Raw genomic sequence first — 26,954 nt, forward strand, 5'->3', positions numbered from 1 at the left:
CACAACCTATTTTGGGGGGGTTGGGAGATTCCCATGATTCTTTTAGTCATTTGGAAGGAATTTTTGGGTGACTCCAGTAACTTATCTATGTAGTAAGGTCCAATTCAGTACTGTCCATAGCATCAGTTTTCAGAGTGAAACATCAGAAACAAGGTCACAATCAAAGGGAGAGATGTGTCAAAGCTTGCAGAGAGATAAAGTGGAGAGAGATACCAACCAATAGGTAAATATTGATGTAATGGTTAGCATTACTATCTCACAGCACCGAGGTCATGGGTTCGATTCCCACCATGGCCCTAACTGTGCAGAGTTTGTATATTCTCCCCGTGCTTGTGTGGGTTTCCTCCGGGTACTCCGGTTTCCTCCCACAATCCAAAATATATACTGTAGGTTAATTGGTGCCCCACAAAATAAACCCTAGTGTGTGCGTGTATATGGGCAGAATAGATGGGTATCAAGATGGCTGACAGATAGTGTCTGGGTCAACAGTCAAAGGGTCAACAGCATATGTTCAACATAGTCAACACAAGCAAGAGGTCAACACATGAACAGGTGACATGAGTTTTTCATGATATTTTTTATTTTTTGGAGTGTTTCATACTTTACCATTCATGTAATTGGGAAAGGTAGTGTTACATGAAATGTGGCAAGTGAAGCCAGCCATGTAAAAGGATGTGGTGCACCATTTGGGGATCCTCGTTCTCCGGTGTCAACATTGACACATTTTATTTTTATACACTCATGTCGATATTTTCACATGTCAACCTTTTCCGTGTCTGTCTTTTCCTTGTGTCAACCTTTTTTGAGTGTCAAATTTGTGCTAGTTGACCTCTAGGGGTCATCCTTTTACACCACACCCAATGGGCCAAGTGATTCTTATCTGCTGTCAAATTCTATGTTTCTTTGTTACCGTTCTTTCTCTCGCCAGGGTTTTGGACATCTCCCCCAATTTATGGAACTCGTTCCTCTTGCGTTTAAATTCAACTCTTCATTTTGAATGTAAAGAGTTAGACATTTCTTTAGGGTCAATTCAAAGACCATTTCGAAACAATTTAAGGGTCTCTAACTGCAAGAAACCACCGGACAGACGATGGTTGGGGAATTGCGTATGGATCTGTGAGTGGATTGCGGTTAGCTTTACATTTGAAATTCATTGGCAAACTTTCACCGTCTGTCTTCACTTTCTGTCTGGGGGGGGCAGCTATCTACTCGCAACTTCTCAGATCAATGATTCCATGCTGATTTAGACCCACCGTTCATATCGATCCAATTACAAAAGCCAAAATTGCAATAATTTTTTTTTAAAAAGGATATTTTGGACCACTAGGTGAATCGTCACGTAGCTTGGCAATAACTGTATTTGATTCCACTGTTTCGTCTTGTATCATTGAGCGCTGCAGCTTGATACCTACAGTAATCCGCGGCCTAATTTAAGACAAATAAAAAGTTATCACCTAATAAAAAAATTCATTAATCTCGCTCTAATGCAAATGGACTTTCACAGCTCTTTAAATTCAATATTAGGATTTTCCGCTGTGACATTATAAAGTATTCCTACAGTCTGCACTGGAAAACATTAGTAGAGGACAAAATGTGATCTACGCGTTGTTCCGTGTACCTTCCATAGAACGTACATAAATAAAAGAATTAACATCTTTAACGGTGACGCATCACAAAAAGTTGTTAGTATGGCAATGAACGACTTGAAGCCAGCTTCCAGGACCCAGCAAATGTACCATCCCAGAGAGGTCCCTACGGCAAGCCGGACTGCTGTTCCGCTTATTGAAAATCTGTGTAGCTCATTTTTTCTCCTCTTGTACTTAGGAACGGAAAAATCCATAAAGATCGTCGGAGTGAAAATAAGCGTCTTTTATTTGTAACAAGCCATCATACACAAATAATCTCCAGGGACCGTCGAAAAAAGCTTTTTTATATTGAACGCCATCCTCCAAAGTTTCGAAACCCCCCCTCTCCGGTCTCCCGGACGCGTTTTGGGATCTGTAAATACAAGCCAGTAATCAATATAATACAGACTATGGCTTAATACCTTAAAACATACTGACAGGGTTTAACAATATGGTTTGGAATGAGAGGACAAAGGGCACGTATGAGAAACTAAAAATAGAATGCAGAATTGCAATCAGTTTTATTCAGCATAAGACGGAGCATTTCCACTTATAATTTCTAAAGGCCTATAGGGTATCTCTACTAATTACTTGCACTCCTGCTGATTAGCATTGAGCTGGGTGCTGACTTCCTAAATTACGCAGCGGTGCTTAAAAAAATACACACAATAAACGCAACAATACTCTAAAGAAAATAATATGCAATTTGCAGATTTCTAGCTTTTGTCAGAACAAAAAAAAAATATATTTTAAATTATGTGCCAGTTGACCCGTCTCCTCCCTCCGTAACACACGACAAAGGGGGAAGGAGAAAAACTTGGCACCAATTCCCTAAAATACTTTAAAGATTTTTTTTAGCTCCTAAAGTTAAGAATGGATTTGCTTAAAACCTTCGCTGCCAGATCCGGCGCTCCCTTGCTGCGTTATTATGGAACGTATTGTAACCAAGGGCTCTTGGCCATTCCTAAGGGAGGGGAGGGGGATTATCTCTGATTTAAACAATTAGACAACTCTTAAGATGGATGTAGGGAAGAGGTTCCCCAATTATGTCCCGGACTCTACAAGAACCAAGTGTTTCTCTTATCCAACGATGGTCCCCCCCAACATTTTTTAATTCCAACACACTTTAAGAAACATTTTCACTGCCAACAAAGTCGACAATTATTTATTTTTCCTTCATTACTTTTTTTGGAATGGACTTTTATGCTGTGAGAGTTGTTACCCTCAATTGTATGTTTTGGATCCAGATGATGCTCTAATTCTCAGTTTCTTTGTCCAAGCCCATTTTAGATGGCTGAAGAAATATTCGTTGGAAAGCAGCAGTTAAAGTCCAAAAAAATATAGCTATATGGTTCTTATATTTATTTAATTCTGGTATAGACAGAGCCAGCCCTAACCAATATGGTACCCTAGGCAACAAAATGGGCTGTGTTTGTGTCATCAGCGCCCTGAACATGTGACATCCTTAAAATAATAGGTAAAAAGAATAAAACATATATAAAACAAAAAGAAATACACTTGTAGCTTCTTGTTTTTTAAGATAATTTTTCCTTTTATTTTCAAGATCTGTGATCAGTACCCGTACCCGACGCATTTCGTCTCGGTTAGAGACTTCATCAGGGGTTTTATTTGATCTTAATGGTACTGCATATATGTATGTATATACCCAATGCTTTGCAAAGGGTTGCATTGATAAACATTTATAGGTATTGAAACAAGAAACACTCACCAGGACCAGAGAGTTTTCAAAGGGTCAAGTTTATTACATCACCATTGTCATGACATCAGCGTTTCGGTCACCAAAGGCAGCCTTTATCAGGACATCACCCAACCGCTGAAGAGACAGGAGCATGCTGTATATCACTATATATATATATATAACCTAGAATGTTTGTTAGAGAACAAGGCAGTGAAGGAGTGACATGGGTGACTAGGATCAGTAATGATATTATTCGGTTTTACAAAGGTCAGCCTAGAAAAATGTCTGAATAGAGAGTCCACAGGATAACAACAGATGGTTGTCAGTCAATAGGTGGACATGTATATGGTAATTACAGATAAGTTTTACAGGGTTTTTGTATTATTTGAAGTCTAACCCTAAACCTATCCCTCCCCCTAGTTCCCAACCCTGTCCCCTTCTGTAGCCCAACCCTAACTGTCCCTTCCTGTAGTCTTACCCTAACTGTCCCCTTCTGTAGCCTTACCCTAAAGCTATCCCCCCATAGTTCCTTACCCTAACCGACCCCTTCTGTAGCCTAACCCTAACCGTCCCCTTCTGTAGCCTTACCCTAAACCTGCCCCCCCCCTAGTGCCTAACCCTAACGACTCCTTCTGTAGCCTAACCCTAATCCTAGGCAGCTGCGCAGCTGGTACACCCCGGTAACAGTGGACAGGTTCCCTGATGTGTTTCGTACTGAACTGGACCTTTATAAGGCGATCTCCCTGCTATACCCTTAGGAGTAAATTTACTAAGATGGGAGTTCTATTGAAGACAGGATGTTGCCCATAGCAACCAATAATATTATATCTATTATCTTCAAGATAAATAAATAAGAGGTAGAATCTAATTGGTTACTCCCCCGTCTTTAATGGAACTCCCATCTTAGTCATTTTACCCCTACTGTCACCACCAGCACAGCATGCTATCCCAACCCCACCCCAATAGCTGCCCCATCCTGCTCATTCCACACATAGGGATCTGTGCTGCACCATTGCCCTGCTCCCATACCGGAAGTGAATTTAAGAACACTATGTCCAGGGGCACCTTGTGCATTATGATTCCTTTATTTATAGGTCCACTGTATATAATGCCCCCAGTTTCCCTATAGAATGCCACATTCCTGTCCTGGCTGCGCTCCCGTCTCTTCTCCTCTCTGACGTGACTATTTCATGTGTAATTATCCCCTTCTCTCCCTGAGCCGGGAGTATAATATGTCAGGCGTGCTCACATATTGTACAACGCTGAGATGCCTGATGTCTCTGGAATTACGTATAAATCTCTATAAGGTGGCGCGATACAATTAGAAGTGAATTTGTCTCAGCCGTCATTTTCATACCGAACGAGTCTCACTCTCGTTTACCTCTGATGTGTCACTGAGTGTATCAGGCGGAGGAATAAAACTGACAAATGCTTTATACCCCCAGAAGTAGCGACAGAGAGAAGATTGGGAGAATGACACTTACTGTATATCAATGACCTGCAATGCTCACATCCTATGGTTCTAGGTCGACATGGGGCAATAAAATAGTGTGCGAGCGATGCAAGGGGATTTGGTGCAAATCAATCTGTGTCCATGTCGACTGTGTCAACATTCGGGTAAAAAAAAACAGTGAAAACCCTTTTGACTGTCGACCTAGACCATGTCGTCCTAATGCTTGTGTCGACCTAAAGTCATGTCAACCTAGAACCAACTTGACCTAGAACCATGTTGACCTATTGGTGTCGACCTAATGCTTGTCAACCATAATGCCGTAGACCAAATGATCCCATTCCGCGTCGCTATTGCTGGGAGATCTATAACCAGCCTGCTGGATGAATCTAGTCAGATCGCTTAGCAAGAGACATCTCCCATTAACTTGCCTAACTTGAAGTCTCCCACGCTCAATCGCTGGCACTTTCTGAGTGATCTAGATTTACAGGGAATCCACCAATCAGAGCCCTCACAGCTATTTACTGCCTGACTGCAGCCTGGGCTGGGAGACAGCACATTCCAATAATAACCCAAATACTCGGAGGCCTCTAGAATTGCTAGGCCCTGGGCAACTGCCCGGTGTGCCTATACATTAAGCTGGCCTGCCTACCTCTCAGACAGAACCCATAGTGTCACAGTGGGAATCACATTATGGGCCAGATGTATCAGTGATAAAATGGAGAGTGATAAACAACCAGCCAATCAGCTCCTACCTTTCATGTTACAGGCTGGCTTTGAAAAACGACAGGTAGGAGCTGATTGGCTGGTTGTTTATCACTCTCCACCTTATCACTTTTTGAAGCTTGATACATCTGGCCTATATATTTGAGCTAAATAACATATTATATGCAAGTAGTTATATGACTGCTGGGTATGAATATAGGATGAAGAGTGACAACAAATGGAATGTATCAACTTTTCTGCTGTTTGTAACATATCTACTTGTGAACTGGATATTTCCACCTGGTGTATATCAATGTACTTTCATTGGCAGCTCCAGATGTGGTGGACAGTGCAGTCCAATTAGGGTGGCCAATCCTGGGATCAATGGGATCCTGGGATTTGGCCCCTAAAATGCCAGGATTTCAATCCTTGGATTGGAGTTTCCAATCCTGGGATTTCGGGGTCAGCGCCGTAGCTAGGGCGGAGCACAAGCTCCGGGTGCCAAAATATCCCAGGGCGCCGGAGCCATGCACTCTGCCGCCGGCTCCCCCGCCCTGCTCCCCCAGCAAGCCCGCTCCCCAGTGGCATAACTCAGGTAGTAGTGGTCTCGGTGCCGCAGTCCCTGGACAGTGGACGTGGTCTCCTCCCCTCCTGCATTCAGGGCCGGCAACAGAAATCTTGGGGCCCGGTACACTGATATCTCTGGGGCCCCCCTATTCACGCCCCCTTGAGCAGAAAATTTTTAGTACACTGCATATTGAATGTGTTTTTTATTATTACAAAAGACACAAATACAATTAATAATCACAATAAACACAATAAATAATCACTTATACTGGAGGGGTGTCTGGGTAAGTACCCTTACAGGAATCCAGGTGGGTCCCTTTATAAACCATTTCTAGCCACTGCACTGCCGCAGCTATGCTTACAGCCATCAGAACTTAGGGGCCCCTCACAAGCTTGGGGCCCGGTACAGGTGTCACCTGCCCTGCCTGCATTTTAGCGGGAGAGCAGTAAAATTTTAGCTTCTGGCCCTTGCTCCGCGCACTGTGGCACCTAGCTACACCACTGTTCGGGATTAGACTGCACATGTGCATTCTAATGCCGGCCAGCCGCTCAGATGCTGCCCAGCTTCTCCTGTCCCCGGCAATGTGGCTCTGCGCAGCATGACGACATCAGAGGTCATGCTGCGCAGGCCACACCGCTGCCTCGTCCTGGGCGTGCTGGCCTTCCGCCTCCAAGAGCCTGCCCACCGACTCTGGCTGCATTCAACCGCCCGCCCACGCGCTCCATCGCCCAGCACATGTAAGTAAATACGCGGGGTAGCTGGGGCAGGTTTTTGTATTAGGGAAGTCAATCACGGCATTTTTCAATGCCCCCGGGGAGCTGAAGAATAGGGGTTACGGTTAGTCATAGCTACCGCCGGATCTGCCTGAAGTCATCCAGATGTCACCGCTGGACCCAAAAGACAACCATGACTAACTACATCCCATCAGGACTGTTCTTTGTAATCTGGTGGGACCGCTATGCTGTTATTGGTGCCTAGCCTTCATACAGTATTTCCCTACAGATTGTAAGCTTACGAGCAGGGCCTTCCTACCTCTATATCAGTCTGTTACTACCCCGTTTGCATTATCACTGTAGATTCCAATTGTAAAGCAAAACGGAATATGCTGCGCTATATAAGAACCTGTAAATAATAATAATACATAATACAACCATGTCCACAAGATAAACAACTGCAGCAATTTAATAACTAGTTTACCAAATGTTGATGGGGACACCTCTGAAACGTAACATTAATACCAACATGGAAATGTAATGGGCCAGATGTATCAAGCTTAAAAAAAGTGATAAAATGGAGAGTGATAAACAGCCAATCAGCTCCTAACTGCCATGTTACAGGCTGTCTTTGAATATATATATCCCTTTTATTAATATATATTAAAACTGACCACAATAATACAGCAAATATATACAGTCTCCCTGGCTGTAATGGAACACAAGCAGAGAACAATGATAATAGCATTCAATTGCTGACACGAGTATAATGGCTTAACCGTGATAACGTCTTTTATACCAGGAAACCATGATGTTTGAGAATGTGGGATTTGTGCAGTACAAATACGTTGGTCAATTTCTCATTAATAAGCTCCGTGTTTATTGTATTGGATTACTGAATTAATGAACATCTGATCTATACGGCCCAAACGTACAAAACATATCCGGCTGAAGAGGGAAGAAATCAATTTGTTCGCACAGTTTAGCGTTGTTGGGTGTCAGCCGCCGTCTCCGGTAATATTCCACTTACCAGATTCTGGGTGACTTTAAATAGGATGCAAAATAAAAATTTTGATGATATTTTCGCAAAAAAAGTTAATTTTTAGCACTGTAGCCAAGTTATTGTGATGCGAAATGCGTAAAAAAGCATGCATTTTGCCGTGATTTCGCACATTCCGATGTGGCAATGTTTAGTAACGCCAGAACTCGGATACAGACGTTTTCCCATTATAAAGTATACAAATCGCATTTTTAATGGGATGCGAAATCGGGAAAAAAGTAAAAAAAAAAAAAATCGCCACACAAACAGACCAGGTCGTGATGGGCGAACTTGACAGAACCATGCACAGAGCAGTGTGATCTGTGCATGGTTCTGTCCCAAAAAAGAGAAAAATGATTAAAAACAGGAATAAAAATGGCGTGGGCTCCCTACCGGTCCTGGTTTCATAAAATCACAGGGCAAAAAATATAGGGGTGCCCTGGATTTGATAAAACCAGCACCAGGCTCAAGAGACGGAACTGGTTCCCAAAATACGAGGGACAAAATGAGTAGGGACCAGTGTTCCCTCTAATACCCCTTTCACACCAGAAATGCAGAGACAAACCCGGGAATTAAATTCCAGGGACAAGCAGGGACATTCCCGGGTTGGGACCCATTCACACATGCTTTTGAAGCAGGGACAACCCGGGTCGGCACCTCTCACACTGAACCCGGGATGACCCTGCATTTCTATGAGAATAGCATTGAAAATGACCTTTTTTAGGCTCACATTAGATTATTGATTATTAATAATTAAATCACAAAACATTTGTAGTGTTTCAGCCTTTGTTTACTTGTATAAAACAAATTAAAAGGCATATGAAAGCATCTTCCCCTCTAATGATTAATAGATCTCTCACCTCCTCATTTGTCCAAGACATGGCACACATTGCAGGCTTTCAGGGGTTAAAATGAACTTCTGGGGTCTGTGGTGCCACAGAACATGCTCAGTGTCTCCCTGCACGCTGTATGCTGTCTCTGGGCGTGTCTGTGTGCGTCCACCACAACAGGAAGTGCCCTGCTAGCAAATCAGCACTAGCAGAGGCAACACGGGAAGCAGGGACATGTCCCTGCCCCTTTCACACCAGCCAGTAACCCTGGAAGGACCCAGGAGCAACCCTGCTACCTAGCAGGGTTGAATTGCTGGCAAATTAACCCGGGAATTTGTCCCTGGAACCTTTCACACCAGAGCTAGTCCAGGGTTGTTCCCGGACCCAACCCGGGAATTTAGGCTGGTGTGAAAGGGGTATAAGCTGTGCGCACGTGCACGCGCACACAACTCGACGAGCGTGCGCACAGAGATTACAACTGAGCGCACAAAGCAGCAGTGGTCCCTTTTTGCAGTTGTGGACTCAATTAATGTGTGTTTCACCCATTAACTACATTGTGTGCTGTGTTTTGAATGTTTAAACGTTTAATATCATTTTGAAGTAAAGTTAACACAAATGCTGAACGTCATTTTCCAGTTATATAGAAGTGACGCACAAAAATTTAAATTTCCTTCCAAAGTTGCACAGCCAAAATCTTTTGCCGCACACAGCCTTCGTAAAATTAGAGGGAACATTGATAGGGACCCCCTGTATTTCAAGAACCAGCACCGGGCCCAAACATCCAGGACTTAAGCCCACCCACCAGCCAATCATGGTCCGGCATCGTGATTTCCCAGACCATGATTACTTGCTGTACGGACCTAAGTCCCGCTCAGGGGCGGAGCCGCAGAAGTAAACAGAACACCGGAGCATGGCTACAGCGGTGCAGGGGTCCTGGAGAAGCACCGAAGATGTCCAGTGAGTATGTTTTCTATCTACAGGTACCCAGGGGCGTAACTAAGTTTTTAGCGCCCCCCCGCCGGATGGTTTTTCGGCGCCCCCCTCCCCCCTCGAACACCCCCGCCGCCGCCCGCCCGCCACCCCCCCACCTAACCTGACCCCCCCTTCTTACACTTACCTGTCCCCGCAGTCTGCATCTCGCCCGGCTCTCTGCCGGGACCTGCCTGACGTCACGGTCCCGGCCGGCTCCTGCTGCTGCAATGAAAACTGACTCTTAGAAAATGGCTGCCCCCATACTGCAGACAGAAAACTGTCTGCAGTATGGGGGCAGCCATTTTATAATAGTCAGTTTTCATTGCAGCAGGAGCAGGCCGGGACCGTGACGTCAGGCAGGTCCCGGCAGAGAGCCGGGCGAGACGAAGACCACAGGTAACTATACCTCCGCAGCCCCCCCGGCGGCGCCCCCAATTTCTCTGCGCCCCCCCGCCACCGCGGGGGCTGCGGAGGTATAGTTACGCCACTGCAGGTACCCCAAATGGATTCTACTGGAGAAGGGGACCAATGTTTCATGGCAACATAGGTAAGTATTGAATTAATGGGCTCCGTGTGTAATAAAGTTGTACTGTAATTGTGTGTGTGTGTTTTTTTTAATCTATTTTTAGTACTGTGGGACTACAAGTCCCAGCGGGCCCTTTATTGCCCTGAATGCTGGAACTTGTTGTTATCCAAGTCCCTGCATGCAGTGCAGGCTTTCTGGGACTCATAGTTCCACAGCAATAAACAATAGCTTTTTTAATTTTACGCAATTTATAAGACTGATTGCCCAGTGGCATCGGGGACAGCCCCGGGCTTCAGCATGGGCAGGTAAGTTCTGGAGTGGAGACACCACTTCTTTGGGGGGATCCCAACTTCCCTAGGATCCCTGCCCATGCTGACCAGTCAGGGGGTGAATGCTTTGGCTGGGGGGGGACTTGTATAAAAAGTCTCCCCTGGCTGTGGCATTACCCTGCTGGCTGGTTGGGCCTGGTGCTTGTTCTTGAAATACGGGGGGCCCCTACTCATTTTGGGAACCAGTACCGGCCCTTGAGCCTGGTGTTGGTTTTATAAAATCAAGGGAACCCTTTTCATTTTGGTCCATGATTTTATGAAACCAGGACCGGTTCTTTGAGTCCGGGGATGATTATGCTCAGGAAAGGGGACCCCACCTGCGCTCCGGCTTTTGTATGCCGGAGCTTCCCTGCCACCGCTGCCCCAGCCGCCAGTCACAGTCAGCAGTAACGTAGTCAGAAGGCTCCGGGAGGCTCGGGAGGACTCGGGCGCCTGAACTCCAGAGTGCTCCTGAGTACACCTGAGCCGCCCCAATCATCCCCAAGCCTGCCGCCTACGTCACTGTTGTAAATGGCGAATGGCACCTAGCAGCAGGGGAGCTCGCCGGAGTGGAGGTGATGGGGGAATGGGGGGGGGGGGCCGACAGGAGGGGGTTGTGAGGTGGGGGGGGGGGGGGTGTCCCTAGAGGCGGTGTGCCAGTGGTGCTCCACTGGAGGCATCACTGGCACGCACCTACTGCATAGTGGTATGCCTGGAAATTTTCTGGGACAGCCCACTGCAGCAGTGCAGCTTAGCCGGGAAAATGTCCAGGCACACCACTGCCCGGTTAAATAATCGTATTCTGGCAAAAAACGCGATTTTCAAAAGTGTGATAAGGTGCGATTTCGGAAAGTGACGAAAATTTGCATCCTATGAAATGTCACCCTCTGTCTCTGGTGCGATGATTGGGTACTCACAACCACATACACACACAGCAGACTAGGGCTTGGTTCAGAGTTGATTGCTGATCAGCGTGCATTGGATATTATGTTGGATTGGGCAGAATCTCTATCCATGTACCCTGGCCATCTTGGGCTTGTCAATATGTCCTCCTTCCCTCCCTGGCCTGACCAAGGTTTGCGTTTGCTGCTGGACACAGAACTAGGGAAATGGTTCTCCATGTTTGCAAATAATGAGATGCTGTATCGATGTGTTGGGGATGGACCATTGGAAAACCCCTAAATCGTTCTCTGCCGGGGGAGGGGGGGGGGGCTGAGAACCCCACATTCATTGTAGATATGACAAACCTGGTTCTAGAGGATAGGAAGTAGAGAGATGATGTGCCGAATATGGAACAGACAGCCACATATTAATAAATATCAGCGAGTAGCAGAAAATGAAGTTCTACATTAATACATAATTCAGCGACTGACGGTATTGATTCCAAACAACTAAGAGAAAATGGAAAATAATCATTTAGTGCCGTGTAATAAATGTAGTTATTAAAATCAATTAGATTTCTTCAGTGCACTCTGTGATTTGTTATGCTCACCATCTTTCATTATACAGATATTATAGGAGGCCATCAGTGTACAGCATACTTGCCTACTTTTGAAAACTAGTTGCAGGGAGATTATAGTTGGTAGGGGAAATTGGCTCTAAATTGCACACCCTCAGTAATGAAAGGTGCCATCTGCTGAGAATAAATGGGTAACACAGAGAGAGAGGGTGCAAATGCACTATGCTATCATTACATTATAATATAATATAATATATAATAAGAGGTTGTTGGTATATCATTGGCCAGTGATATTGGCCTGCCCACCAATCGTCCAGGTCACCTCTTGTCGAGCAGGTCCCTAACACTCTGGGGTCACCACCTGGGACGCAGGGAACCCCGAAACACGATCCAGCTAAGGACCCCCCCAGGGCATCACAATAAAGAATAGGGGTAGTAAAGTGGTGAAATTATAAGTATGGAGGTCCCTACTATATGTTTGAAGGTAGAGAGTATGTGAAATAAAAAGTGCATACATAAATAATAGACATACAGGATATACAAAGTGACTGTGTATTTAAGTTGTGATGCCCTGAGACAGTCCAGCCAGAGCAGCCTGGGGCCCCCACGCCCAGATGCCAACCCCAAATTTTCTGACACTATGCACAAATAAATAGGACTTACTTGGTATTATGCCTCTGTCTCAGTGCAGTCCATGCTGGTTCCCTGCTTAAAAACATAGAGGGTGGTGGGGGAGGGGTGCATTCTGCGGGAGACTCCCTGACATAGCAGCAATCTCCCTCTATCCCTCATTAGTCTAGCAATCTCCCTCATGTCACCTAGCCCACATTACACTGTTACATCATAGTTACCTCCCATCCTGCATTCTGCAGGAGACTCCCTGGCATAGCAGCAATCTCCCTCTCTCCCTCATTAGTCTAGCAATCTCCCTCAGGTCAACTAGCCCACATTACACTGTTACATCATAGTTACCTCCCCTCCTGTATTCTGCAGGAGACTCCCTGACATAGCAGCAATCTCCCTCTCTCCCTCATTAGTCTAGCAATCTCCCTCATGTCACCTAGCCCACATTACACTGTTACATCATAGTTACCTCCCCTCCTGCATTCTGGAGGAGACTCCCTGAAATAAAAGCAATCTCCCTCTCTCCTTCATTAGTTCAGCAATCTCCCTCATGTCACCTAGCCCACATTACACTGTTACATCATAGTTACCTCCCCTCCTGCATCCTGTAGGAGACTCCCTGACATAGCAGCAATCTCCCTCTCTCCCTAATTAGTCTAGCAATCTCCCTCATGTCACCTAGCCCACATTACACTGTTACATCATAGTTACCTCCCCTCCTGCATTCTGTAGGAGACTCCCTGACATAGCAGCAATCTCCCTCTCTCCCTCATTAGTCTAGCAATCTCCCTCATGTCCCCTAGCCCACATTACACTGTTACATCATAGCTACCTCCCCTCCTGCATTCTGCAGGAGACTCCCTGATATAGCAGCAATCTCCCTCTCTCCCTTATTAGTCTAGCAATCTCCCTCATGTCCCCTAGCCCACATTACACTGTTACATCATAGTTACCTCCCCTCCTGCATTTTGCAGGAGACTCCCTGACATAGCAGCAATCTCCCTCTCTCCCGCATTAGTCTACCACTCTCCCTCATGTCACCGAGACCACATTACACTGTTACATCATAGTTACCTCCCCTCCTACATTCTGCAGGAGACTCCCTGAGATAGCAGCAATCTCCCTCTCTCCCGCATTAGTCTACCACTCTCCCTCATGTCACCGAGCCCACATTACACTGTTACATCAAAGTTACCTCCCCTCCTACATTCTGCAGGAGACTCCCTGAGATAGCAGCAATCTCCCTCTCTCCATCATTAGTCTAGCAATCTCCCTCATGTCACCTAGCCCACATTAAACTGTTACATCATAGTTACCTCCCCTCCTGTATTCTGCAGGAGACTTCCTGATATAGCAGCAATCTCCCTCTCTCCCTCATTAGTCTAGCAATCTCCCTCATGTCACCGAGCCCACATTACACAGTTACATCATAGTTACCTCCCCTCCTACATTCTGCAGGAGACTCCCTGACATACCAGCAATCTCCCTCTCTCCCTCATTAGTCTAGCAATCTCCCTCATGTCACCTAGCCCACATTACACGGTTACATTTTGGGGGAAGAGCAATGAGAGATAGATAGTTACATTAAATCATCAGCACCATTTCCCGGCACATTACCAAGTATAGTAGCCCTTACTTACTGCTTTGGGGCTCATCTACATTTGGATATAAGTCATTTTAAAAGATTCCTCTCAGATGTAGCAGTACACACCCACACTTCTAGGTGCAACGCTCACATTCTCTTTTCACAACCTCTCTATGGGCCAGATTCTCTAAGCTTCAAAAGTGAGAAAATGGAGAGTGATAAGCAGCCAGCCAATCAGCTCCTACCTATCATGTTACAGGCTGGGTTTGAAAAATGTCAGACAGAAGCTGATTGGCTGGCTGTTTATCACTCTCCATTTTATCACTTTTGAAGCTTAGAGAATATGGCCCTCTATATGGAACTAGACACACCCTTTGGGTGGAGCATGAAACGCCCCCTCAATAGGGGGTGCTTTGCACAATTCTGTTACCAACTATAATCTCCCTGAAACTCGTTTTCCAAAGTAGGCAAGTATGATTATATGTAAGTCTATATACAGAGGCTGCTGCATCTCAGAAGGAAATATAACTAGGGGTGGCTCCAGAGGGGGTAGGGCCACCAACTGCCATTCCAAACTGACTCACCGACAGTGGGCGTGGCTTACCTATTTGCATTTTGTACTTTGCTGCAGCTCCATCCCTGAAACTGCCACTGACATTGATATATATAACCCAGTCCAGCACTATTATACATTCAGTAACCAGCCAGACCCAAGACCCCTGAATCTAAAATTAATATCTGAGGTTTTATCACAGAGAGAGAGAGCGCAGGCCGCGTCCAGCGGACGCCACTTATCTGCCATTAAACGCTGCGTTCCCCTCTCAGGCGTGTGGATAATCTGTGATCTAATCTCTGGACCTCTGCGACGGTCTCATTGCAGCCAGTTATAAATTCATTACAGGAATTGCTGGTTCTCCGTTGTCAGTCTCAGGCCCCCCGCTGAGCGCCGCTGCCGCGAAACAAAACCGTTTACACTATTTTCTACTCCAACAATTTTGATTAAAATTAGCAATTCTGATTAGGTTTGTGTTCATTTACAAAGAATATGGTTATCCCTAATATCCAGGGCAAATGCACAGACACCCCCCATCAATTTGTAAGGAAGAACAAAACTCATACACTCCAAAATGGTACAGAAATGACAGGATCGGGTGCATATAATGACGTTATTATCTTGGGAATATGGTACTTTACATCTCCATCACTCCTCGATCGTGTAAACAATATCAGATAGAAACAGCTGAAACAATGTATATCTAAAGTTTCATTAAGATTAAGTGAGGGCTGCATAGGCAGGAGTGCATTTAAGAGCCTGTGAATTTTGTGATTGGTTAATAAAGGTTTGTTGCTAGGTAGATTACCCATGAGTATTAGGTATTTGTTGTTTGGTAGATTAGCCAATTAGGTAGTTAAGGGGCGGTAGTTTTGTCAGGGGTATATAAGTAGGGAAGCCAATCCCGGGGCATTTTTTTAATCCCGGGATTCGGGATTGAAAAATGCTCAATCCCGGGATTCCCGGGATTGGCATTCCTAATAAAAAAACGCCCTGGCCGCCCCGCATTTACTTACATTTGCAGGGGCGGTCGGCGGCCGGGTTGATGGGTGGGAGCCGGGATGGCAGCTTCCTACTTCGGGAGCCGGGTTGCTGGGTCGGCTGGCTGGCTGGCTAGGTGGGCGGGCGACTTCATAATGCGGAGTTGCTTGCTTGCTGGGTGGGCTGGCTAGGTGGACGGGCGGCTTCATCTCTGCCTGCGCAGCGTGACCTCTCGTCACGCTGAGAGGTCACGCTGCGCAGGGTTGCTCTGCCGGGTATGGGAGTATCCGGGCAGCGGCTGAGCGAGTGCTCAGACGCTGCCCGGCATTAGACTGCGCAGTCTAATCCCAAAAATCCCGGGATTGGAAACTCCAATCCCGGGATTGAAATCCCGGCGTTTTGGGGGCCAAATCCCGGGATCCCGCCGATCCCGGGATTGGCCACCCTATATATAAGGGGAGTCAAATGATGTTACTTCAGGGTTGCCTACCCTCCCGGAATGGCCGGGAGGGTCCCAGAAATCTTGTCCCCCTCCGGCCCCCGGAAAGAGGGGCAACCCTCCCAGAAAGCCGCCCGGCTCCCGCACCATGGGGTCAAATTACAAAAATCACACCATTTTAGTCCCACCCACCACAGTGCATTTTAGCCCCACCCACCATAATCAGGGGCATGGCTAAAATGACGCAATCGATCTCCGCCCCTATCCCACCCCTTTTCACTCCTGGCGAATAATATAATTCAGTAGGCGCCTTATAATAAATAAATTGTTTCAACCGGGCAAAGGTTTGCTGGGAGGAACATTTTACCCAGTGGTGGAACTTGGGAGTGGTGGGCCCAGGTGCAAAAGTATAATTTGGGCCCACACCAGTGGGTGATATGAGTACAAGCTGCTGTTCTGGGCCGCAGTGGGCCCTTAGTCCCCAGGAGCCCTTATGGAATGCACCAATGGTAGTTCCACCTCTGATTCTACCCTTTTTCTCCCCTTTAGGCTGGGGTCACACATAATATTTTAGCGGGTCCCGTTGAGCGGGACTCACTTGACCGGAAGGAGACTATACACAGTCTCCTATAAGGCGGCCCACACATATGCAACCATTGGGTCCTACTACAGCATTCTGCGGTTTGACAGGATGGCGGGACACATTTCAAGTGAACACATAAATTTCAATGTACGGCTGTCCCGCACTGTGTTCTACTTGAAATCCAGTTAGCGGTGCGGAAAAGGGTGGAACTTACGGTGGTGGTCTGGGTCCCCCAGCGGCAGCAGCAGCAGTCACGGCCCCCCTTCATATGTGGCGGTGGTCCAGGTTCCCCATCATTATGGGCGACGATGATCCGGGTCCCCTTGCGGTGTAATGAGTAGCATTTTTTTTTTTACATTTCAAAATGGCTGTGGCCAGCCAATCGTGGTTCGCCGTGACATTGCCCCGCCCCCTTGAGCTGGCTATATTAGCCCGTCTGAGACAGGGGGAAGGCAGCCTGACAGCGGAGGAGGAGTTGAGAAGAGCTCCTGTCCCTGCAGGACATGCCGCCAATGGGGTTCCATATTAGCCAGTAAGATCCTGCCAAGATCGCATAGAATATGTGATTGGTGATAAATGGGCCTCTTTGTGCCTGACCCTCCCGAAAAAAGATCAGCGTGAGTTTTTTACGATTTATTAAATCTTCTGGGCCTAGTCCAACCGATGCAAGCCATGCCAGACAACGTGGTACACTAATTGGGGGTCCATGTTCTCACCTGTCGACTATGACATAAAAAACATGTGTCGACTTTTTCATGTGTCAACCTTTTTCCATGTTGACATTTGTTTGTGTCAACCTTTGGTCAATGTTGACCATGTGCACGTCAATCTCACCCATCCTATCCCTTCCCACAGCCTAGTGCTCTCTCTAGCACCTAAACCAGGCATGTCCAAACTGTGGCCCTCCAGCTGTTGAGAAACTACACATCCCAGCATGCCACAGTTTTAGCTAGGCTAGGGATGTGTAAAAAGCTGGCAAGGCATAATGGGACTTGTAGTTTCACAACAGCTGGAGGGCCATCGTTTTGACATGCCTGGCCTAAACCTTAGCTGGGGCGGGTTACATGACCTCAGCGCCCGCCCCATTTTCGGCGATCTGTGGCAAGGATAAAAGTCAGTTTACCCTTACCGAAGGGAAGTGAAATCATTTGATGGTTTTCGACCATCGGACGATTTCTCTCCCGTTTGGCCGCATGCGCTACCGAGGGGATTCTCGTGTCGCGCTCAGGGGGGTTTTGGCCGCACGGCGTTCACCTGTTCGACAGGCTGCAAACATACGTAGACCCATTGTTTGCAGCGAGGCTCTCTACCCTCTCGGTCGGGCAACACGAATGATCAGATTCAAGACAGCACTTATAAATGTTGGGTAGTTTATAAATCAACAGGACAACGGTCGAGAAAATTGAACTCGATTCATTGTTATATACATAGAAAATGTGTTTCTGGTTACTGCTAATCTAGATGTTAGAGGCCTCCCGACGTAACATTGCATTTCTCTGTTGTTGGCGATAACGCTTTATCAGCCTCTAGGACCGCACGCAGCTTCTCCAACCAGAATGGCAGAACTGTATAAATATGTATATGATTATGTGCTGCATGCTGGTACATGGGTGCGCTCCAGCTAATGAGTTCCTCCGTAAGCCCAGACTAATGCATTAATGGTGAATGGAAGCACAGCAAGTTTCCGGCAAGCCGCTGATGAGTACGCCGAGCGCCGCTGAGTATCTGATCTGTTTTGGGATATTGACTGAAGATTGTTTTGTCCATGAACACAGTTCACCTTTTACCAGCAAACGACCTTTCTCGCCGGCAGCGGTTACCCGTCACCCGTCCCTAACAAATTGCGAGATGGTTCCTGAAAACTTCCAGACCTGAATTAAACCCAGTATAAAAAAAAAAATTGAAAAAAAATAAATAAAGGTGGAAAACCTGCAATGTTCTTTGAGTTACAACAAGCTAACAAACCGCTGTGCTTGATATATGGAGAGCGCAATAAATTTCAAGGCATGAGGCTCTATTTTCTCTAAAGTAAATAAATTCACTCGGTGCCGGGGCTGTGCGGGGAAGGAAATAAGTCGGAGGCGCTGCGTCCGCGGAGAGGAAATGGCAGCAGAAATGTAGGATACGGATCAGGATTAAAGGGGAGGTAGCAAAGCTTGGAGAGAGAGAGATAAAGTGGATGGAGAAAAAGTACCAGCCAATCAGCCCCCAATGGTCATTTTAAAAACACAGCATATATGATGGCAGTTAGGAGCTGATTGGCTGGTACTGTATCGCTCTCCTTCTATAAGAATGATCACTGCATCTAGCTATCTTGTCCTCTTGGGTTTTTTTTTTATTATTATTTCTTCAACCGCTGGAATGCCGACATGGGGCCTGATACTGGTTCACTCACAAAAGCCAATTCTCTCTCTAATGGACAAAACTATGCTGCACTGCAGGTGGGGCAGATGTAACATGTGCAGAGAGTTGGATTTTGTTTCTGTGCAGGGTAAATTTGGCCCAAGAACCTTTCACACCAGCGCTAGTCGTGGGTTGTTCCGGGACCCAACCCAGGAATTTAGGCTGGTGTGAAAGGGGTATAAGTTTACTTCATTCAGTAAGTACTGGAAAAAACTCTATCACTTCTATGCCCTGCATATGGGCGGCTACAGATCCTATCCTTGGAGGTCTCTCTCTCTTATCATTTACTGCTCTAAAGAAAAAACTCTTACCAGAGGCCATGAGACTATTAAGAAGGTATTTCAGCTATTATTTGGTCTGCATAGATTTTAAGGACCTTATTCAGGTCCATTCTGAAGTCCATATGCGTTCGCACGGGGCGATGATTAGCGTCTGCGCATGGGCAGATGCTAAACATTACCGGTGAGCATCGTTTTGTTCATCGGTGTTCCCACGAAAAAGCTGGGCGTTCCTATGGTAATTGCCTGGTGAAGTGGGCGCCGGGGGCGGGCCACTGACATCACTGGGGGAGAGAGCACCCACAGGAAAAAAATTAAATTAGCGCCCCTGATGGTCATTATCAGATAGGCAGCTGGCCAGGCTATGGGCACAATTTGGAGATGACAGGTTGCACATGAGCTGCGTGATAGGAGGGAGCAGGGAAGCAGGGTGGGCAGAATATAGTTATAGCTGCATAGTGTGTTCCTATGATAAACCATCCTAAGGTGGGGGTGTGGAGGTGGTGAGTTAGGGGAGGGCAGGTGCCCTCCCGTGGCCCTGCACAGTTATGAGGCCACGTACCTGGCAGAGCCGTCTCCTTGGCATGGGAAGCCTACGTCACTGGTCTTGCCGCTCCGGACGCTCCCCTCCACATTCCCGGCCTCTTGAGGTGTGGGGTGGAGGCAGCGGGTCGGGGGGGGCGTCCAGCTGCCGTCACCCGGCCCTGCACAGCTATGAGGCCGCTGACCTGGCGGAGCTGTGTCCCCCCAACAGGCACCCTGGGTCTCCGGGACTGGCCGCTCCGCTCCTCCCCCCTCCTCATACCCAGCGTCCCGTGCGCTCCCTCCCTCAGCCGCTGTGGGTGAGATGCATGCGGTGTCCCATGTGCTGTGAGGGGGCGAGACGTTCAGTGTTTGCGGGACCGGCCTGGGGACAGTAGCACAGAGCTGCTGTATTGTGTGTGTGTGTGTAGATCTGTGTGTGTGTATATAACGCTGGGCGGGGGCGGAGTAACTCCGCCCAGCGTTATACACACACGATAGACAGAAGTAGCTAAATATATAAGAGATGTGCGCACCACATCTTTCGATGGTCGGCGACCATCAAATGATGTGCGAGGTTCCCACTGGCATGCGAATGTACGCATTGTGCGAATGGCGGCCGGCGTGACACCATCCACAGGGCGGGTTGTGGTTGACTTGCAAGGATATGAATTTGCATCTGAGCCAATCAACCAGAATAACACTGGGCATCCCCATGCAAACACAGGCACCGGAGGCTGCTGGGGGTGGGCGGCGACATTGTATGACGTCAGTGCCCGTTCTGTTCCCGGAGGCTGCCATATATATATATATATATATATATATATATATATATATATATATATATATATATATATAGGTCTGAGGTCAGTGAAGACTGTCTCATATTTGCAAACAGGGAAAAATAATTTGATGTTCGGCTTTCATGCAAATGATGGATGTTATCAATGCGGGGGGGGGGGGGGGGGGAGTTTTAGATGGCTCGAATTTCTGCTGCTTACTGAGCCATCTGAATCAGACCCTAAATTCGATGTTCTGTATATTGCACCGTCACCCTTTTATTTTGTGAACATGGCACCAAGATCTATGTACTGTATATATTTTTTAAATCTTCTCAATATGCCTGCTAACTCTCTTTAATGAGTCCCCCCCCCCCCCCCGTCCCCTTGATACAATGTTTCTTATCAGCATTAAGCGCTGAATGATACAAAGAATTATAATTGATTGAAGTATTGTCTCCATATATTATAATACACTGCTCGCCCCCATCTGGAATCCGAATGAAACTTTTAATGTCCTGCAATAAATTATATTTGCAGGAAAAGTACGGTCTTAATAGGAACTGCTATTTTTGGATACCTACTATGTTTTCCACACTTTTATAAACGCAATGTCTTTCATGCGCCATTAGCCACTTCTGAAGGAGAAAATCTGAAATGCAGTTATTTTAGAAACCCATATGTTTCAATGTTTGGGAGTCGTGTTAATTCCCCAGAGGAGACAATTGCAGTGCTAGCTCCGCGCAATTTCCCAAAAACATAAATATGCATTATGCTCAAAACACGTATTTAAAAGCACATTAAGCACTTCTAAAGTTTGCTTTATAAGGGCCAGCTCAGCATGGCCATTAACCCATAGCTCGGTGCCATTGCTCAGAGGGGGAGGTTTCCCGTCAGCTCTGTCTTGTATGTATTTACGTTGGCACCGTTGCTTCGAATTTGGCCCTTAGAACTCAAAATACGCCTCATTAAAGCTTCGGAAAAGGACAACAGGACCGTGGTCTACCGCGGAAAGGTGACTTGCCCAAATCAGTTGTTTGTTTAGGCAAATATTAAAAGTTTTATTTTAAAAGAAAAAAACTATTTAATGTTTCTGTGTATGTCTTTGTCGACAATTGGTAGAGTTGTCAGCCCCTCCCCTTCTCTTACTGATTTAAGTCTTACAGACCTACGGAGAGTCTGTTTCTCCTCGGGATACGGTCATTGGCTTGACAATATTTAAGTGGACATGGATTGGGTCCACCACCGAAGTTCAACAGGGCTTAGATCGAAACATTAAATAAGTCGACAATGGGACGGACGACAGTGAAAAGGTTGTTGTGAGTTGTTCACTTCTTTTTTTGGTACTTGTGTAGTTTCACGGCGCCACCGCGCGCACAGTCTGTAACAGAAACTTGGCAGCCTGCCAGAGGCTCGCGTGCCGCTCTAGCTATAATGTAACGTGATGTAACGTAGCGCTGCGTGTGCCACGCTAGCTGAAATGTAATGTAATGTACCGTGTAAAAAGGAGACAAACAGGGCTTCTAAATCGCACACCCCGGCACACCGCTACCACAGGGGGTGTCCCCAATGAAGACGCTAACATTTTAGGTGCTTTGAGACGCATCTAGCGTCTAAATTCCAGTCTGCTGCTTAGCCCCACACGGACAGCGTAATGTAGTCAGTCAGAGCGCTACGCAGGTAGCGTAGTCAGTCAGTAGTAGCCCTGTGTGAGAGACTGAGGTGCATAATGGCAGTGGCGAACTTGACCATGGCGATGGAGCGTCTGACGCTGTTTAATCTGCCGCAGACGGAGGAGGAGGCGGTGGCTTTCTTGCAGGCCCGCCAGTTCCTGCCGCAGACCATGACCTGCCCCAATGGCCACCCCATGAGGCTCAGTGTGAAGGAGCGCATGTGGCGCTGCCACATTCGCAGCTGCCGCAAGAAGGTGAGCGTCAGGTCTGCTCAATGGTTTCGGGGGTCTCACCTCAGCTTTGTGATCCTCATCCGCTTCCTGTATTGCTGGGCAGAAGAGCTGACCAGCATTAAATTCTGCTACAGACAACTGAATATCTCGCAGAAAACTGCCGTGCAGTATAATAATCTGATGAGGGAGGCCTGCACGGTGGACCTGCTGGCACAGCCTCAGCGGCGAATCGGAGGCCCGGGTCATGTCCTCGAGGTCGACGAGAGCCTCTATGTAAAGAGGAAAAGTAATGTCGGACGGCTCCTGCCCCAGCAGTAGGTATTCGGGGGCATATCCAGGGAGACCAGGCAGTGCTTCGTCACTGCGGTGGAGCGGCGGGATGCGGCCACCCTGATGGCTGCCATCGAGGCCCATGTTGAGCCCGGCACCAGCATCTACATGGATTGTTGGAGGGCCTACAACACCCAACAGCTCCAGCAGGCCGGTTACGTCCATGGGAAGGTGAATCATAAGTTCAACTTCGTTGACCCGGACACTGGGGTGCACACCCAGAATATGGAACGCCTCTGGGGCAGCTGCAAGTGGCGTAATAAGCACCAAAGGGGTACCGCGCGCCATCACCTGGACTCCTACCTCCAGGAGTTTATGTGGAGGCAGAGTTTAGGCGCCCAGAACCCCTTCCTACGCATCCTACATGCTCTGACCCTGCTCCCCCTGGTCGAGAAAGAGGATGAGAGCGCCGAGCCGGCCGACTCCTCTGAAAGTGCTGGCGGTGACGTCGACGCAGCAGATCCTTCCTGTGCAAGTGCTGGCGGTGATGTCGACGTAGAAGCTCCTTCCTGTTCTACCGATTAATCATGACTTTTTAATTAATGTTGGACTTGTTCTTACGCTGATTACTTACATGTTATTCGAATCATTTATATTCTCCAGTTATCTTCCAGTTAAATTTCAAAAAAAAAAACAGTTGCCAAAAATGTCTCAGGTGTGTGAGTGTGCAGGTGTGAATGTGTTCCTGAATCAGCACCACTATCCACGCCAACCCGAAGCGGGGCGGCGGTACGCGTCCTACGACCTTTTCATACCCCCACTATCCACGTCGGCGTGGAGTTGAGCCTGAAGCGTGGCGAGCGGACGCGTATATCTTCACAGCTATCCGCGTCCCCTTGCGGGCTTCACAGGTGTCAGCGTCCCCTCGCGGGGCTCGCTGCGCTCGCCACGCTTCGAGCTCGGTGGCTCGCTGCGCTCGCCACACTTTCTATTCTCAACTCCATGCCGACGTGAATAGTGGGGGTATGAAAAGGTCGTAGGACGCGTACCGCCGCCGCTCGCCACGCTTCGGGTGGGCGTGGATAGTGGGATTTACAAGGTCGACAGCTGTGGGGTCGACTAGTGGCACTGTGGGCGGGTTTTGATAGTGTACCCCTAGACCCAGCTAAATTTAGATGCTTTTGCGTCTAAATTTAGATGTACCCCTACACCCAACTAAATCCAGATGCTTTAGCGTCTGGATTTAGATGCCCCAACACCTTAGCGGTTTGCAGGGAGCCTAGATTCAGACGCTTAAGCGTCTAAATCCAGACTCCCCGGCTTCTTAGCGGCCAGCAGGGGGCCGCCTGGATTTAGACGCTTTTGCGTCAGAATCCAGGCGTCCCCCCTCCTTCTTAGCGGCTTGCAGGGAGCCTAGATTCAGACGCTTAAGCGTCTAAATCCAGACTCCCCGGCTTCTTAGCGGCCAGCAGGGGGCCGCCTGGATTTAGACGCTTTTGCGTCAGAATCCAGGCGTCCCCCCTCCTTCTTAGCTGCTTGTAGGGAGCCTAGATTCAGACAGTTTTGCGCCCCCCTCCTTCTTACAGGCTTGCAGGGAGTGTGAATCCAGGCGCCGTGGCGTCTCCACTTGCCCCCGTTGTCAGCGGTGCCCAGGCTCTGCCTGTTTCACTGTGGAACTACAAGTACCACAGTGACCTGTCAGCGCCTGGGCAGCGCGCTGCTGCACAAGCTCAGTGAGACAGCGCTAGAGCGGCACGCGCACACTTAAACAGAGCCTCTGGCAGGCTGCAAAGTTCAGTCACAAAGCGCTATGGCACACGCACAGTTAAACAGAGCCTTTGGCAGGCTGCCAAGTTTCTGTTACAGACTGTGCGCGCGGTGGCGCCGTGAAACTACACAAGTACCCTTTTTTTTTGCGGACATGTGCCAACATATAGCATAGTGGGAGAATAAAATAGTGCTGAGCGCAGCGAGCCATGTGAGGGAAGATGATACACTTTGACAGTGACCATGTCAACTATGTCGACATTCGGAACAAAAAACTTGAAAACCGCATGTCGACCTTTTGACCGTCGACGTTCCCATGGGAACGTCGACCTAATGATTGTGTAAACTTTCCGGCCCTGTCGACCTATTTCACATGTCGACCTAAGCCTATCGACCTTCAGCGGTCGACCCAGTGCACGGCGAGTGCAGCGAAGATGCGTTACACTTAGACGGTGTCCATGTCGACATTCGGGACAGAATAAAAGCGAAACTCATGTCAATCTAATGTTTGTGTCGACCGTCCGACCCTGTCATCTTATTTCAGGTGTCGTAATAAGGCCTGTCGACCTTCAGTGGTCGACACAATGCATGCCGACCATAATAGGGTCTACCTTATGACCAGGGGCGAATTTAGGGGTCAGGCCGTCCCTAGGCACAACATTTTTGCCCCCCCCCCCCCCCCCCTATTTTAATATAATCATTATTAAGGTATAAGTCTATCTATCAGTCTGGACTGCTAACTGTATGGAGGACCCGGACGGAGGGAGGGTGAATTAATTTAATGTGCAGTCTCAGTCAGTCTCTCTCACACTGACTGACTGCAGGGAGGTTCGCGCTGCTCAGCCTAGCTGCTTTCCCCGCCTGCGGCAGTGAGCCAGAGCAATTCAGCTCAGCTCACCTAGCGGCGGAGCCGGACACGCAGGGGGACCGTCGGAGATAGCCGGTGATGTACTCTGCATGACAGAGCGGGTGGGCATCGGTCGGTGACGAGCAGGGGGACCGTCGGAGATAGCCGGTGATGTACTCTGCATGGCAGAGCGGGTGGGCAGCGGTGGGTGACGAGCGGCACTGCCGCTGACATATGATGAATCATGTCGGTGCCGGCGCCGCTTGTCACTTGCCGCTGCCCACCCGCTCTGCCATGCTGCTATTTAAAAGAACGTCAGCCTGCTGTGCCGCCCTTGATTGGTGCCGCCCTGAGGCCGGTGCCTCACGGGCCTAGGCACAAATCCGGCCCTGCTTATGACCATATATCCTATCCCCATCACCTTTGGCAGCCCTGTACCCCTCAAGCATTTTTCCCTATCGTCCCCTTAGACTTCATCATTGATTTTCAACTCAGACTTCAGGACCACAAACAGTTCATGTTTTCCGGATCTCCTCAGGTGACGTGGGTGACGGTTTGGGGTCCTGAGGATGGAGTTTGAGAACAACAAGACTATATATTATGGATTTATCTTAGTTTTCTACATACCAGATAATAAAAATGTGGTACTGGTTTCCTAGCACGGCGCCCGTCGGGTCCCATCGCATACCATTAGTTAAGGTATGCGATGGGACCCAATATAAGGGTTTTCTGAGGTTCCTGTACAATTTTAAGATCGCGTCACATCGCATGCCATTACAATGGCATGAGATGCAATGCGACGCGATTTCACATTGTACAGCCACCCTGATGGCTGATTACTATGATTAATGCACCCCCAGAGCTGATTTTTAATTGTACACCCACCCCGGCGTTACGCGTCCTCCGACCTTTTCATACCCCCACTATCCACGTCGGCGTGGAGTTGATTTTATATAGTGTGGCGAGCGCAGCGAGCCACCGAGCCCGACGCGTGGCGAGGGGACGCGGAATACATGTGAAGTAATCTGCGTCCCCTGGCGGGGCTCGCTGCGCTCACCACACTTAGGGATCGGTGGCTCGCTGCGCTCGCCACGCTTCGGGTTGATGTTGATAGTGGGGTGCTGTTAACAAGGGGAGGGGGGGCATTTGACATACTAATTACCCATCAGGGTGGGTGTACAATTAAAAATCGGGTCTGGGGGTGGATTTACATAGGAATCAGCCATCAGGGTGGCTGTACAATTAAAAATCGGGTCATATCGCATCGCATGCAATCGGGTCGCATGCGATGCGACCCGATCTGATAGACCCGATGACATAAGATTAACATCGGTGGCACTGTGCTAGGAAACAAGTACCAACAGTTCTTCCGGGACGCCCTCACATAAATATATAATTCTGCAACATTTTAATTAGGAATTTGCCGACATTGTTCGGTGCTTTTCTTGCAAAATAATCAACAACACAAACGCCGACCTAGATGTTATTACCAGGTCAATTGTTCACATTTTTCTATGTTGGTT

The 26,954-nt window shown here is 47.9% G+C and overlaps 1 long non-coding RNA gene across 2 annotated transcripts in view; it reads right to left on the bottom strand.

Moving 5' to 3' along the window:
* Positions 1 to 626: 626 nt before the first annotated feature.
* The window catches only part of LOC146046381 (uncharacterized), a 35,291-nt gene continuing 8,963 nt past the window's right edge, over positions 627 to 26,954 (bottom strand). For both annotated transcript variants that reach the window (XR_014465869.1, XR_014465868.1), the window contains exons 3-4: positions 3,355 to 3,459; positions 627 to 1,998 (exon numbers count right to left, since the gene is read on the bottom strand). This is a non-coding gene — a long non-coding RNA (uncharacterized LOC146046381). The remainder of the gene's footprint in view (positions 1,999 to 3,354; positions 3,460 to 26,954) is intronic.

Source organism: Crinia signifera, chromosome 11 (genome assembly GCF_055691185.1).
Source record: "Crinia signifera chromosome 11, ASM5569118v1, whole genome shotgun sequence".
In the NCBI taxonomy this organism is placed as follows: domain Eukaryota; kingdom Metazoa; phylum Chordata; class Amphibia; order Anura; family Myobatrachidae; genus Crinia; species Crinia signifera.